This window comes from Protopterus annectens, chromosome 1.part1 (assembly GCF_019279795.1).
Source record: "Protopterus annectens isolate FY-2018-M chromosome 1.part1, PAN1.0, whole genome shotgun sequence".
In the NCBI taxonomy this organism is placed as follows: Eukaryota; Metazoa; Chordata; order Ceratodontiformes; family Protopteridae; genus Protopterus; species Protopterus annectens.
Window position 1 is genome coordinate 1,147,200,742 of NC_056726.1, and position 13,975 is coordinate 1,147,214,716.

Here is a 13,975-nt window from a genome sequence, read left to right on the forward strand (position 1 = left end):
TGTCTCCTAGAACACATTCTAAAATATCCTCCAGGACACAGGGCAATACCTATTCTTTCTCCAAACACACATACTGCAAACCTACAGAGTTCACCCAAGAGTCACCAGGAAAGTAGACCTAAGCCCATTAGGTCCACTAAGTCTGCTTCTGCCCAGGAAATGTTTTAGTCATAGGTGACTCAGTCATTAGGCATACAGACTCCGCAATTACCAGACAGTACAAGTGATTCTAAACTTTTGTCTGGTGCTAGGATCCATGATGTCATAATAGCCTCAACTTCCCTTAAACAAGACCAAAATAAATATGACCTTGTGGTTGTCCACTTGGGAGTGAATGACATGAGGTGCTGCACTCAGAGGGACATGCAGAGAGACATGATGGAACTTAATTTGCATGTGTTAGAAGCAGGAAAGACACTGGTCCTGAGTAGTATCTTGCCTTCATGAAGAGAAATGCCTAGATAACAAGACAAGGTAATTGGCTTTAATAGTTGGCTGAGTAGTCTGTGTCATTCTAAGAGGATGCAGTATGGGTCAGCATGGGGTGAGACATACCTTTCCTTTCAACTGTCCAGATTTTCATAGAATGTCCAGATTTTTGCCTCATATTTTTGGTTTGTTCCTCTTAAGATTTGTGGTTTTCTGACAAATCACTGAGGACAGAAGTCACTAAATAATGACATATATTTGAGTTTCAGACTTTGTATTCTTCATCCTAATACAAATCATATCATTCTAGCAACTTTCTAATTTTATATGACTAATATCTAAAATGTGTTCCTATTTTTGTAACTTTGTCCCTCCATTAACTTAGGCTTTGTCCAGATTTCTTGCACTGAGAAGTTGAGATCTATAGGGTGAGATGGTAGACAAGATGTTGTTCTTTACTGCCTACATGGAAAACTCATATTAAAAATAATATATCAAGGTGCCACTACTGAATTCTATGTGTCTAACTGGAAAGATACCTGAACTTGAGGCAATCCTATGACTTGAACACATTCATATTTGTGTAGTTTCTGAGATGTGGTTTCATTGCAATGAAAGCACTCACTGTATACCAACATTTGGCCTGTACCATGACTCTATGGCTTCTTGCCCTTGAGTAACTGTAGAAGAGTATCTATATTTGCCAGAAATAGCATCACCTCATGACAAATTATGGAAAACACTAACTTGGTGGTCTTAGAGATCAAAATCATTGTTAACAAACGAGTATTATTTCACTGCTAGTTACAAATCTCCATCAATGTCCTTTGAGGATAGTGGATATTACCTTAACACCATCAAGAGGTTAAACATCAAACCAAATACCTTCTTGTGAGGCTTTATACACATTTAATATGGATATGCTTAACTTTTCCTAGACTTTGTTAATGACAATGCACAAGAGCAAATTGTAAAACTACCCACTGGCCCTTAACAACCTAGCCTCAGTCTGTATCATATGCAGAATGTTATTATCTGTAGTTAAATTTGACCACAAGTCAGCCATCTTTCTCTCAGGCTTAGTGGTACCATCCCACCACTAAAACAGACTGTCTTTAGATGCTTCAGCACTCTAATTCTGCTACAGCTTGTAGAGGACATGCGCAAAATTCCCAACAATTCCCTACAAATTAATCCAAATGAGAAGGCTGCTGCACTTACCTCTGACTTTTGTCAGGACCTGAACTTCTGCATAGAAAAGATAGTACCAATCCTCCTTAAATATAAAGTCAAATCCAGGAATAAACCTCTATGGTGGAATTTATGTCAACTTTATAACACAAGAAGGAAAATATGAACAGTTATGAGAAATCCCTATCCTGTTATTTCAGGACTAGACTGAAACATGCCAGAATGAAACTTGAGTATTATTACAAAACATAAAGCAGAGTTCAAGTTTAAGGTTTCTACAGTTATGCCAGGAAATTAAGGAATAATGTCTAGCAATGAGCTGGGCTTATCTATAATTATATCACAGTTAACTTTATCCCACATACCCACATAATTGTCACTTATGTCAATAAAAATGTACTTTCCCCTGACATCACCTTGGAACAAGTCTCAAAATCTCTTTCAAAGACTAAAAAAACAAAGACAAAAACACTTCCATGGGACCAAGCAATACACCAGGTTGCATTCTCATAAATGCCAATTATTCACTATCTGAGCCTGTAGCTAAACTATTCAATCTTAGCCTATCCATAATATTTGCTCATGATGCCTGGAGTACAGACAGTGTGACTCTCCTACACAAGGGTGACGTCTCTATAGATTCAGCCAATTAAAGGCCAGTCTGCCACTCCAGCCTTATATGGAAATCAATGGAATGAAGCATACCAGACCTCATTTCTGCAGACAGGCAGCTTAAATGATCTAAATCCTAATCAGTTTGGTTTTATGAAGTACAGGTCCTGTCTCCTAAACCTAGTAAACTAAAGTTTATTTTGATCTTATCAAGGATTTGATATTATCCTCATGCTAATATTGTTAAAAAATCAGAAAAAAATGAATATAAATACCTGTTATGCACTGGATTGCAAGTTGTGAAGGTTGCAAGCACCCTCTCTGAACACAGATTTGTAACTAAGGCGGTACCACAGGGATCAGTGCAGCCCATCCCCAATTTGGCATTGATTTTGTTTTATGTCTGTTAACCAGGTTAGAGTACTGATCAAACATGACCAGTTTCAACTCAACTCACATATTTATTTTGTATATGTCCAGTCTGATACCCAAGAAGTATGGCTGTTCATGTTTGCTGATAAATGTAAGCTGGGTACTGTTTTTCACTCTTCTCGTGATTCTAAACAGCATCATCATTTCTTCATTATCAATACACATAGGTCTTAACTCAATTTTCAAGGAAAGACAAGCTAGTCATACTAGAGTGAATTTAAGAGTACCCATCCAATTGTCCAGCTTCTTTTTAATGGTAGACATTGTGTCATGCTGCTTAATATAGAGAGGAAGTTAAGTGCAGAGAAAGAGTAGGCAATATGCGATGATTCACTCCATCTAACATGCCTTATTAATTATTTTATTTATTTATATTTTATTTATTTATTGCATTTGTAAACCGGGAAAGTCCACTGGGGCTGAATGGAGCCCATTTTCAGTGGAGGCCCAGGGAGAAAAGCTCTGCAAAGATATATACATTTGGGCTGAGGTCTTTGGCTAATGAAGTTCAGATAAACTGCAAAACTAGGGGTTCAGAAAATCTCTCTGATAGGAAACAATCAGTCAAATGGCAAGGAACCCTATCACCCTTACTGTCATCCAAGATGGGTGTTCCACAAGGCTCAATAATAGGCCCATTACTATTCACTATTTTGAACCTATCCACTACTTTCACTATCATCCACCAGGTGTGTTCCATAAACTAGGTACATAGTCCCATTACTATTCTTCACTTTCAATAATAAACTACACCTCAAACCCATCTTCTGTCTACACAACCCACCTGTAAGAAAACAGACTTCAACTAACTAGAGTCATGTGACAATAAGATTGAAAGAATTACAGTGGTTAGAACTTCCTCATTTAATTAGTTTCCAACAACTTCTGCTCAACTACAGGCTAACACTGAAGAATCCCCACAAGACTGCAGCCCTGAACCAAAAAATAAATAACTAAATAATCAAAACTCCTAACAATGTGTACATCCTACAAAAGGGCATCACTGAGACAAATGCCTGGTGTCAAAGCCATGGCCTCAAGCTCAATGCCAGAATTTGCATTATCATCCCTTTTGGTAAAAACTCTGTACCCATGAACTACCACATAGGCGGTAGACTACTTAACACCAAAAGTGTGATAAGAGACCTTGGGACACAGGTGAACAGTAGTCTCTCTTTTGACAATCACATCGCCACAGTAGTCAGGAAAGCCTTCTATGTGGCACACCTCATCACAAAAGGTTTCTTATTCAGGAAAAAAAAAAGGTCATTGTTCCCCTCTACTAATCACTCATTAGACACATCATGGAGTACAATGCTCCTTTTGGTATGTGCCTCACAAGACATCTACAACAAATGGAAAGGCCGCAGAAATACCTCACAAAGAGGATTACCGGCCTCAAACAGATGTCCTGTGCAGACTGTCTAAAAAAACTCCAGCTTTACTCCATCTCATATGGCCTATTCAGTGGCGATCTCTGCCTGACATACAAAGCTATGTCAATCCCAGAGCTTTTGGGAATGCATCTGCTTCACTTAAAGAAATCCCAATCCCTTCGAGCTACATGCTCTAGGGACCTAAACCTTGTCCTCACAATAAACAGAACATGCTGGAGGGATAGATTCTTGTCCCAGAGACTTCCCATACTCTGGAACAAACTACCTATCTACATCAAGCAAAACTCCTCATTAGCACTCTTCAAGAAAAATATTGATGATTGGATGGAAAATAGGAAGTTCACCCCTGGGATCACTTCTATGGCTCTGCTCGACAGGGGCACAGGAAAATAATTTTCTTATGTGGTGAAAGCCAGGGTACCTTTTTGGCTAGGCTTATATAGGCCCTAGGGCCAATAGCCTAGTACCTACCTATGAATCTATAAGATTGTACAATACAGCTACATTGCATGAGACTGGTAAATAGAAGCAATGGTGTATGAAAAAATACAATCATTGACATATAATAATACAATCATTGGCATATAAAAATAATATGGTACAGTTATATTGCATGACTTAGTGTAATAGAAGCAACAGTGCTCGAGTAAAGAAAAAATAAAATTCATTGACATGTGCAAGTAAAGAGAGACATAATTTCTGAGAAGATGTTTATGAATGCTATTTACATTGTGGCATAGGGTGAGTTCAAGTACACAAGAAAGTAATAAACTCCAGGTGTGTAGCTGTGAAGAGATTAAGCACAGAGTGAAAGATAGAGGGGGAAGATAAGTGGGGTGTAGGATATGCCCGATGAAGGTGACAAGGAGAAGGATAGAAAAGATGAGATAGTTAAAGGATTAGCACTTGGAGGTTAAGTCAGGAGTTGTGGTAGTGTGTTTGGGAACAGGGACATAGCCATTTAGAAGAGAGATATGTTTTGAGGGAGCTTTTGAAGGAGGTCAGATTGCTGATTGCTCTCAGTGATGGGAGGAGATTATTCCATGCCTTAGGCTTAGATACATAGTAGGAATACAACATTTGGCCGGCTGAGAGCTTGGGTTTCTCAATGGATAGTAGTATTTTGGTTTTGGATCTTAGGTGTCGGTTTGTCTGATACATGGACAAAATGGAAGAAAGGGAAGGGCAGGTTTCTGGGCAGTAGATGAGTTTATGGGCTGTAGATGGTTGTAAGAATGTGAGGTAGTGTTGGGATTCTAGCCAATTAAGTTGATGCAGAACGGAACGATGATGGGTTAGATATGTAGCATTTGTAGCAAATTTGGTGATTTTGTTATAACAAGAGTCTAGTTTTGTTTGCAAGGAGGACTGTAGTTTTGTGAGGATATGAGCCTCATAGAGAAGTGTTGGAAGCAGGAAGGAAAAGGCCAGAGCCTTTTTAGCGGAGAGGCTGAACGAATAGTTTTGCCTGTACAGGACAACTAGTTTTTGATGTTTTTTTTTTATGTTACTGCAAATGTGCAGGTTGAATGTTAACTTATCATCAATAATGACTCCTAGTAATTTGGTGTTGGGGACAACTTCAATAATGGTGTTATTTTGGGAGTGAATGGAGAATGATGATCTATCAACAGAGATGGATTTAGTGGGGGTAAATATTAACAGTTTTGTTTTATTGGGGTTGAGAGCAAGATGGTTTTGGGACATCCATGTTTTTGTGGAGGTAAATGCTTCTTGGGTGAGATGCTGTAAAGTGGAGGCAGATTTAGCAGAGCAGATGATAGTTGAGTCATCTGCATATTGGATGACTGTGCTATGGATGAGAGAGGAATGTAAGTTATTGACAAATATGCTGAATAGTAAGGGTCCCAGTATAGATCCTTCAGGGATGCCTGTGTTTGTGGTTATGAAAGGGGAGGAAGCATGTCACCATTTACTAGATTGCTGCCTGTGGTTGAGATAGTTAGTAAACCACTGTATAGTAGGGGGAGATAGGCTGAGATTAGTGAGTTTATTAAGCAAGAGAGAGTGTGATATGGTGTCAAATTCCTTTGAAAGATCTAGAAATAATGCTGACACTAAGTCTCCAGCATCTCAAGCTCTGCTTATTGTATCAAGGAATAAAATGAGGGTTGTGTTAGTACTATGTCTTGGCCTAAAGCCATGCCGAGTGGGAGAAAGTATTTGGTGTTGTATCAGGTGACTGAGGAGCTGGGTACGGATACATTTCTCGAGAACTTTTGAGAGAATGGCAATAGGGTGGAGATGTGAGATGTCAGGGTTATTGCTGCCTTTGTGAAGTGGTAGAATAAATGCTTTTTTCCAGAGATCAGGTATATACGATATCTTGATGATATTTGTATCTTTTGGACAGCAGATATGACAACACTAGAGGAATTTATGAACTATTTGTCTCAAACCACAATGTTTCTCCAGTTTACACATCAGGTAACATCATAGAAATTGAATTACCTTGCATGTGACCATGCACATTACAGAGAATGGGTTTAAGTCAGTAGTTTACAGAAAACCAACATTCTCTAATATGTATATTAGTTATGGCAGTGGACACCCTTCATTCCAGAAAAAAAGTATCATTAAAGGGCAGTATGTCCGTGTAAGCCACATGACATCTAGTGATCAGGATTTTCAGAATGACTGCATGGCATTGCAAAGAATGTTCAAGGATAGAAGCTATCCTTCTTCTTCTTCTTCTTCTTTTGGCTGCTCCCGTTAGGGGTCACCACAGCATATCAACTGTTTCCATTTCTTCCTGTCCTCTGCATCTTGCTCTGTCGTACCAACCGCCTGCATGTCCTCTCTCACCACATCCATAAACCTTATATTAGGCCTTCCTCTTTTCCTGTTACCTGGCAGCTTCATCCTTAGCATCATTTTCCCAATATACTCTGTATCCCTCTTCAGCAGATGCCCAAACCAATGTAATCTTGCCTCTCTGGCTTTGTCTCCAAACCTTCCAACCTGGGCTGACCCTCTAATATACTTATTCCTAATCCTGTCCATCCTTGTCACACGCCGTGCAAATCTTAACATCTTCAACTCTGCCATGCCAAGCTCTGACTCCTGCCTTTTTGTCAATGCCACTGTCTCCAACCCGTATAACATAGCTGGTCTCACTACCCTCTTATAGACCTTCCCTTTCACTCTTACTGGTACTCGTCTGTCACAAATCACTCCTGACACTCTTCTCCACCCACTCCATCCTGCCTGTACTTTCTTATTCACCTCTCTTCCACACTCACCATTACTCTGAACTGTTGATCCCAAGTACTTAAACTCATTCATCTTCACCACCTCTACTCCCTACATCCTCACCATTTCTCTGTCCTCCCTCTCATTCACACAAAAATATTCTGTCTTAGTCCTTCTGACCTTCATTCTCTCTAGAGCATATCTCCACCTCTCCAGGGTCTTCTTCACCTGTTCTCTACTCTCACTACAGATCACAATGTCATCTGCAAACATCATAGTCCACGGGGACTCCTGTCTGATCTCAAGAGGCTATCCAATAGACCTTATCACTAACATACAGACAGAAATAATGCAAGGGAGAAAAGAGAAATATACACCAGTTTTGGGCACAGGTCTAGTTACATCCACACAAGGTCCAATACAGAAAACTACCCAAGAAGATTTTGGTAGGGCCTTTGTGACTTATTTTAGTGGGACTGCATATCAGATAAAATCTATTTTAGAAAGGGAATGGAAAAAATGTCTGAATTCACAGATTTAGAAGTATTTAAGAATAAACCTCTAAAAGTAGTTTTTCAGAAAATGACAAAATATCAAACATTTACTGGAATATGCAGCCAATTTACAGGTTTTTACACATAAAAGGAGGGGGACTTTTAAATGTGGGGCCTTTAACCAATGCAAATGTATATTACAGGGTGAAGAAGTATATGTAGAAGCAAGACATAAGACCTTACATGACAACTATTCTAATTGTAATTCACAAGGTCTGGTCTATTTAGTCACATGTGGGTCTTGTGATGCCTTCTACGTGGGTAAAACTGAGAGACGCCTATAAAAGTAGAATCTATGAGCATTTAATGATGTGAAAAAAAAAATAGCACCAATGCTCTGTATAGACATACACTGGAATAATGTTAAGTTCTTTTTCTCAGTAACTGAAGTGGTTCCTAGAGAAATAAGAGGGGGTCCCTGGGAAACCAAACTAGAGTTTAGAGAACCTTTCTGGCAAATAACTTTGGAAGCCAACAGACCCCCAGGGTTACATTATACTATTTCCATGTTACACCTTTTAAAACTTAGATCAGCCAAGCTATAAATGTGCTTGTTGTTGATTGTATTTTTAACATAAGAATTATAAGTTTTTATAGATTAGTCGATACAATATTTATTCTTCATGTAGCATAAAATATTTATTTATATCTATTTATATATATATATATATATATATATATATATATATATATATATATATATATATATATATATATATATATATATATATATATATATATATATATATATATATATATATATATATATATATATTTTATAATAATATTTATGAAATATTTTACCTATTTTACAATGATCAAATAGTTTTATTTACAGGATGTTATAGATTATTACAGTCTTTTAGTTTATCTTCACAAAATCACTTTTTATTATACTCAGTTTCAGGATTTTTAGTTGTGAGCAGTGTGTCTTTAATGGTTTTAATTAACTCATTAATCAATTAAATGAAATGTATATAATATGTGAATGTGGATGGGTTTTATGCTACGTCTGATGAAGTCTGAGGGATACTTGGACGAAAACGCCTTGTTCAAATTCAGCATTTATATATTGTAAATAAAATTTTGTGGTTCTACGTGCAGCTCTTCAACAGTCCAGTTTCTTTGGTTATTTGGTATACTTTTCTCTGCCGGCTCTATTTGCATGGTTTTTGGTTTTGGATCTAAGCAGCTTATTGAGGAGCTGAATTCACCCCTACATAGCCCTAATGACTTTCGGGGACAGGAAATGGGTGAATTATGTAGAATGTCTGGTCAGCTGTCTCAGCTCATTGAGATCTTGACTCCTATAAGTCAAGGAGTTGCAGTGTTATTATCGAATACAGGTTTGTCTGGGAGCCAGGAAGCTTTTATACACTGTGAACATCAAACAGAGACTACTGCCATTAATAATGGCTCGGGACAGTCAGAACAGGCATGGAATGATACGCCTTCAGTTTTGCGGCAACACAGAGATTCTGTGGACTTACAGGATCAACCGAATGGGGTAACGGACAATGTTAACGGCCCAGTTCATCAGGAACTGAATGAGTGGTTGCAACAAAAACTTATATTTCAAAAAAGAACGCCACAACAAACAAATGTTGGAAACCTGGACACACACAGAGTAAGCCTTGGTAAATTTTAGGAGACTTTAACTAAATGTAAAACTTTAAATATCGAAAATGCATATTTGGGGGAATGTATAAAGCATGGGATTGTGCCTAAAGGATTACGGGTTTACAAATACCTGGAAAATGTTTTAGTAGGAACTGATTTTTATAAAGAATTAATTACCATTTTTGATAGATGTGGTTTAGATATTTTAAAGGCCATGATTCATAATAATGGATGGAAAATGTTGGCTTTGCAGGAACATATTGATGCGCTCAATTTATGTATTAAAAATTATTTATTTGGTGTGCAGAGTGAAAAGGACAAGTATTATGAAATTAGGGGTGACACAGACAAAAAATGTGATGATATTTTAAATACAAAGTGTAAAAAATTAGATTGTGATCTTAAAGAATATGGAGAGGGCAAACAATACCTGCTATCCATGTCCCAGTTCAACAATTTACAAACTAGAAGAACATACTCAGAAGCACTACAAAAACCTGCGTCATCAGGATAGAATAGTAATGAATTAGTGTCACCTAATAGACCAGAAATGGATAGCAATAACAACAATAATGGCTATATATCCTCACATAGATCAGAAAGGTTAAGGCAGAAAAATAACAATAACAACCATTTTTACAAAGCCCCCCCCCCCCTCCAACAGAGGGTAGAGAGCAAGAGGGGAACATACAGGTAGGAGCTGAAGTTTCTAGTGTAGCTGATATCCAAAATATTTTACATGTTTCAAGTTGGCAAGGATTTCATATATTTAATTATAGTTCTTTGGAAGTCACACATTAATTTTTTAGTCTATTTATGAAAGGGTTTAAATATATCCCTATGAAAAAAGATAATTTGTCACAAACAATTATAGATCTCAACTTGTTTATTAGAAAAACAAATTTAGAACAGTTGTTCAATGGGACTACATTACCGCCATCAAATGTTATGATTCCTAGGAAAGGTAGTATTTTTAATCCACGGTTATACCCACAATTAAAGAATTTGGAAAATGTGTTAGAAAATGAAATCAGAAACACATATGAAAATCATGAGAAGACCCATATTAAGAATAATTTAATGAAAGAAGAACATAATCTATTGAACCAATTGTGCTCCAATCCTAAAGTACGTGTGCTAGAACCTGACAAGGGAGGGGGTATTGTCCTTATGGACAAAATTTTGTACGAAGGAAAAATGTTCTCACTCCTACATGATGAAAACAAATATAGTCAGGTATCCATCAATGAAATCAATATTGCATATAAGAAAATTGATCTGGCATTGAAAGATTAATTCGATCAAGGGGTGATTGATTTCCAAACTTACTCATATTTGGAAAATGTTTGCCTAGAGTACCTTCAATGTTTGTTATACCCAAGGTCCACAAGGATGTGGAAGACCCCCCCCCCCCCCATTTAGACCAGTCGTTGCTTCAGAAGGTTCTAAAATAGCACCGTTAGCAAAATTTCTGGACTAAAAACTAAAGATCATATGGGGGGGGGGTCGTTCCCACATCCTTAAGGACTCTTGGAACTTTCTTGCCAGAATTCAGCCAGAATATTGTGTGGATGGTCTTGCATTTTTATGTATTGACATTGTGGATTTATTTTTGGCCATTCCACATGACATAGGATTGTTGTGGTTGGAAGAAGCCTTGAGAATGAGGACAAATATTTCTGAAAATGATAACTTTCTTTCTTTGGAGTTAGCTGAATTGGTCCTCAGAAATATTTTTTTATTTTTTGATGGGGAATTTTATTGGCAGGAACAAAGAGTGGCCATGGGGGCCAGTTGTGCCCCCACTTATGCAGATATCATCCTATCAGTTTGGGAACACACATTTGTACAAAATGTCCCTACTCACAATATTGGAACTTATATACATGATATCTTGATGATATCTGTATATTTTGGACAGCAGATATAACAACACTAGAGGAATTTATGAACTATTTGTCTCAAACCACAATGCTTCTCCAGTTTACACATCAGGTAACATCAGAGAAATTCAATTACCTGGATGTGACCATGCACAATACAGTGAATGGGTTTAAGTCAGTAGTTTAGAGAAAACCAACATTTTCTAATACATATATTAGTTATGGCAGTGCACACCCTTCATTCCAGAAAAAAAAGTATCATTAAAGGGCAGTATGTCTGTGTAAGCTGCATGACATCTAGTGATCAGGATTTTCAGAATGAATGCATGGTATTACAAAAAAATGTTCAAGGATAGAGGCTATCCAATAGACATTATTACTAACATACAGACAGAAGTAATGCAAGGGTGAAAAGATAAATATACACCAGTTTTGGGCACAGGTCTAGTTGCATCCATACAAGATCCAATACAGAAAACTACCGATGAAGATTTTGGTAGGGTCTTTGTGACTAATTTGATAAAAACTATTTTAGAGAGGGAATGGAAAAAAAATCTGAATTCACATATTTAGAAGTATTTAAGAATAAACCTCTAAAAGTAGTTTTCAGGAAAGGAAATATCAAACATTTACTGGAATATGCAGCCAATTCACAGGTTTTTATACATAAAAGGAGGGGGAATTTTAAATGTGTGGCCTGTAACCAATGCAAATATATATATCACAGGCTGAAGAAGTATATGTAGAAGCAAGACATAAGACCTTACATAATAACAACTATTCTAATTGTAATTCACAAGGTCTGGTCTATTTTGTCACATGTGGGTCTTGTGATGCCTTCTACATGGGTAAAACTGAGAGACACCTATAAAGGTAGAATCTTTGAGCATTTAAATTATGTGATAATAGGAGCAATGCTCTGTATAGACATACATTGGAATGTAGCAATGCTCAGTTCTTTTTCTCAGTAATTGAAATAGTTCATAGAGAAATAAGAGGGGGTCCCTGGGACACTGAACTAAAGTTTAGAGAAACTTTTTGGCAAATAACTTTGAAAGCCAACAGACCCCTAGGGTTAAATGATTTTATTTCCATTTTACCCCATTTAAAACTTAGATCAGCCAAGTATGTGTTTGTTGTTGATTGTATTTTTGACATAAGAATTATAAGTTTTTATAGATTAGTTGATACAATATTTATTCTTCAGGTAGCATAAAATATTTATTTATATCTATTTATATATATTTTTTATAATACTATTTAAGAAATATTTTACCTATTTTGCAATGATCAAATAGTTTTATCTGCAGGATGTTATAGATTATTACTGTCTTTTAGATTATCTTCACAAAAGCACTTTATGTTGTTTGTCTTTTCGGCTTCTCCCGGTTAGGGGTTGCCACAGCGGAACTCCGGTCCACTAATGATTGGCAGTAGATTTTTTATGGTGCCGAGTTGCCAGCCCGATGCCCAACCTTCAGTGAAGGCACGCACATTCATGCATGTCTTTTGGAGGCCACTCGACCATGGGGAAGGCATGCAGACTCCACACAGAAGGCACTCCAGACGAGAATCGAGCAGGAGAACCTGTTGCTGTGAGGCAACACTGCTACCGCTGTACCACCATGGCTTCACAAAAGCACTTTATATTATACTCAATTTCAGGATTTTTAGTTGTGAGCAGTGTGTCTTTAATGGTTTTAATTAACTCATTAATCAATTAAATGAAATGTGTATAATATGTGAATGTGGATGGGTTTTATGCTACGTCTGATGAAGTCTGAGGGATACTTGGATGAAAATGCCTTGTTCAAATTCAGCATTTATATATTGTAAATAAAAGTTTGTGGTTCTATGTGCAACTTTTCAACAGTCCATTTTTTTTTCTTATTTGTCATACTAGTGTGAACTTAAGAGTACCCATCCAGTTGTCCAGCTTCTTTTTAATGGTAGACATTGTGTCATGCTGCTTAATATAGAGAGGAAGTTAAGTGCAGAGAAAGAGTAGGCAATATGTGATGATTCACTCCTTCTAACATGCCTTATTAATTATTTTATTTATTTAGATTTTTATTTATTTATTGCATTTGTTAACCAGGACAGTCCATTGGGCGTGAATAGAGCCCATTTTCAGTGGAGGCTCAGGGAGAAAAGCTCTGCAAAGATACATACAATTAGAGTAAAATCACTTAGATAGAAAAACAAGATAGGTATAAATTCTTATGTCACAAGATGGGTTGCCAACTGGCTCACTGATAGAACCCACACTGTGAAAGTTGGAGACTCCAAATCCGACTTCAGACCAGTGACAAGTGGAGTACCACAGGGTTCAGGTCTGGGTCCTCTCCTATTTGGTATCTACTTCTCTGAAGTACAGGCTAACACAGAAAGTCTTTGGCTAATGAAGTTTGTAGATGACTGCAAACTAGCAGCCATAATCGAAACTCCTAACAATGTGTTCATCCTACAAAAGGGCCTCACTGAGACAAATTCCTGGTGTCAAAGCCATGGCCTCAAGCTCAGTGCCAAAAAGTGCATTGTCATCCCTTTTGGTAAAAACTGTACCCATTAACTACCACATAGGCGGTAGTCTACTTAACACTGAAAGTGTGATAAGATACCTTGGGACACAGGTGGACAGTAG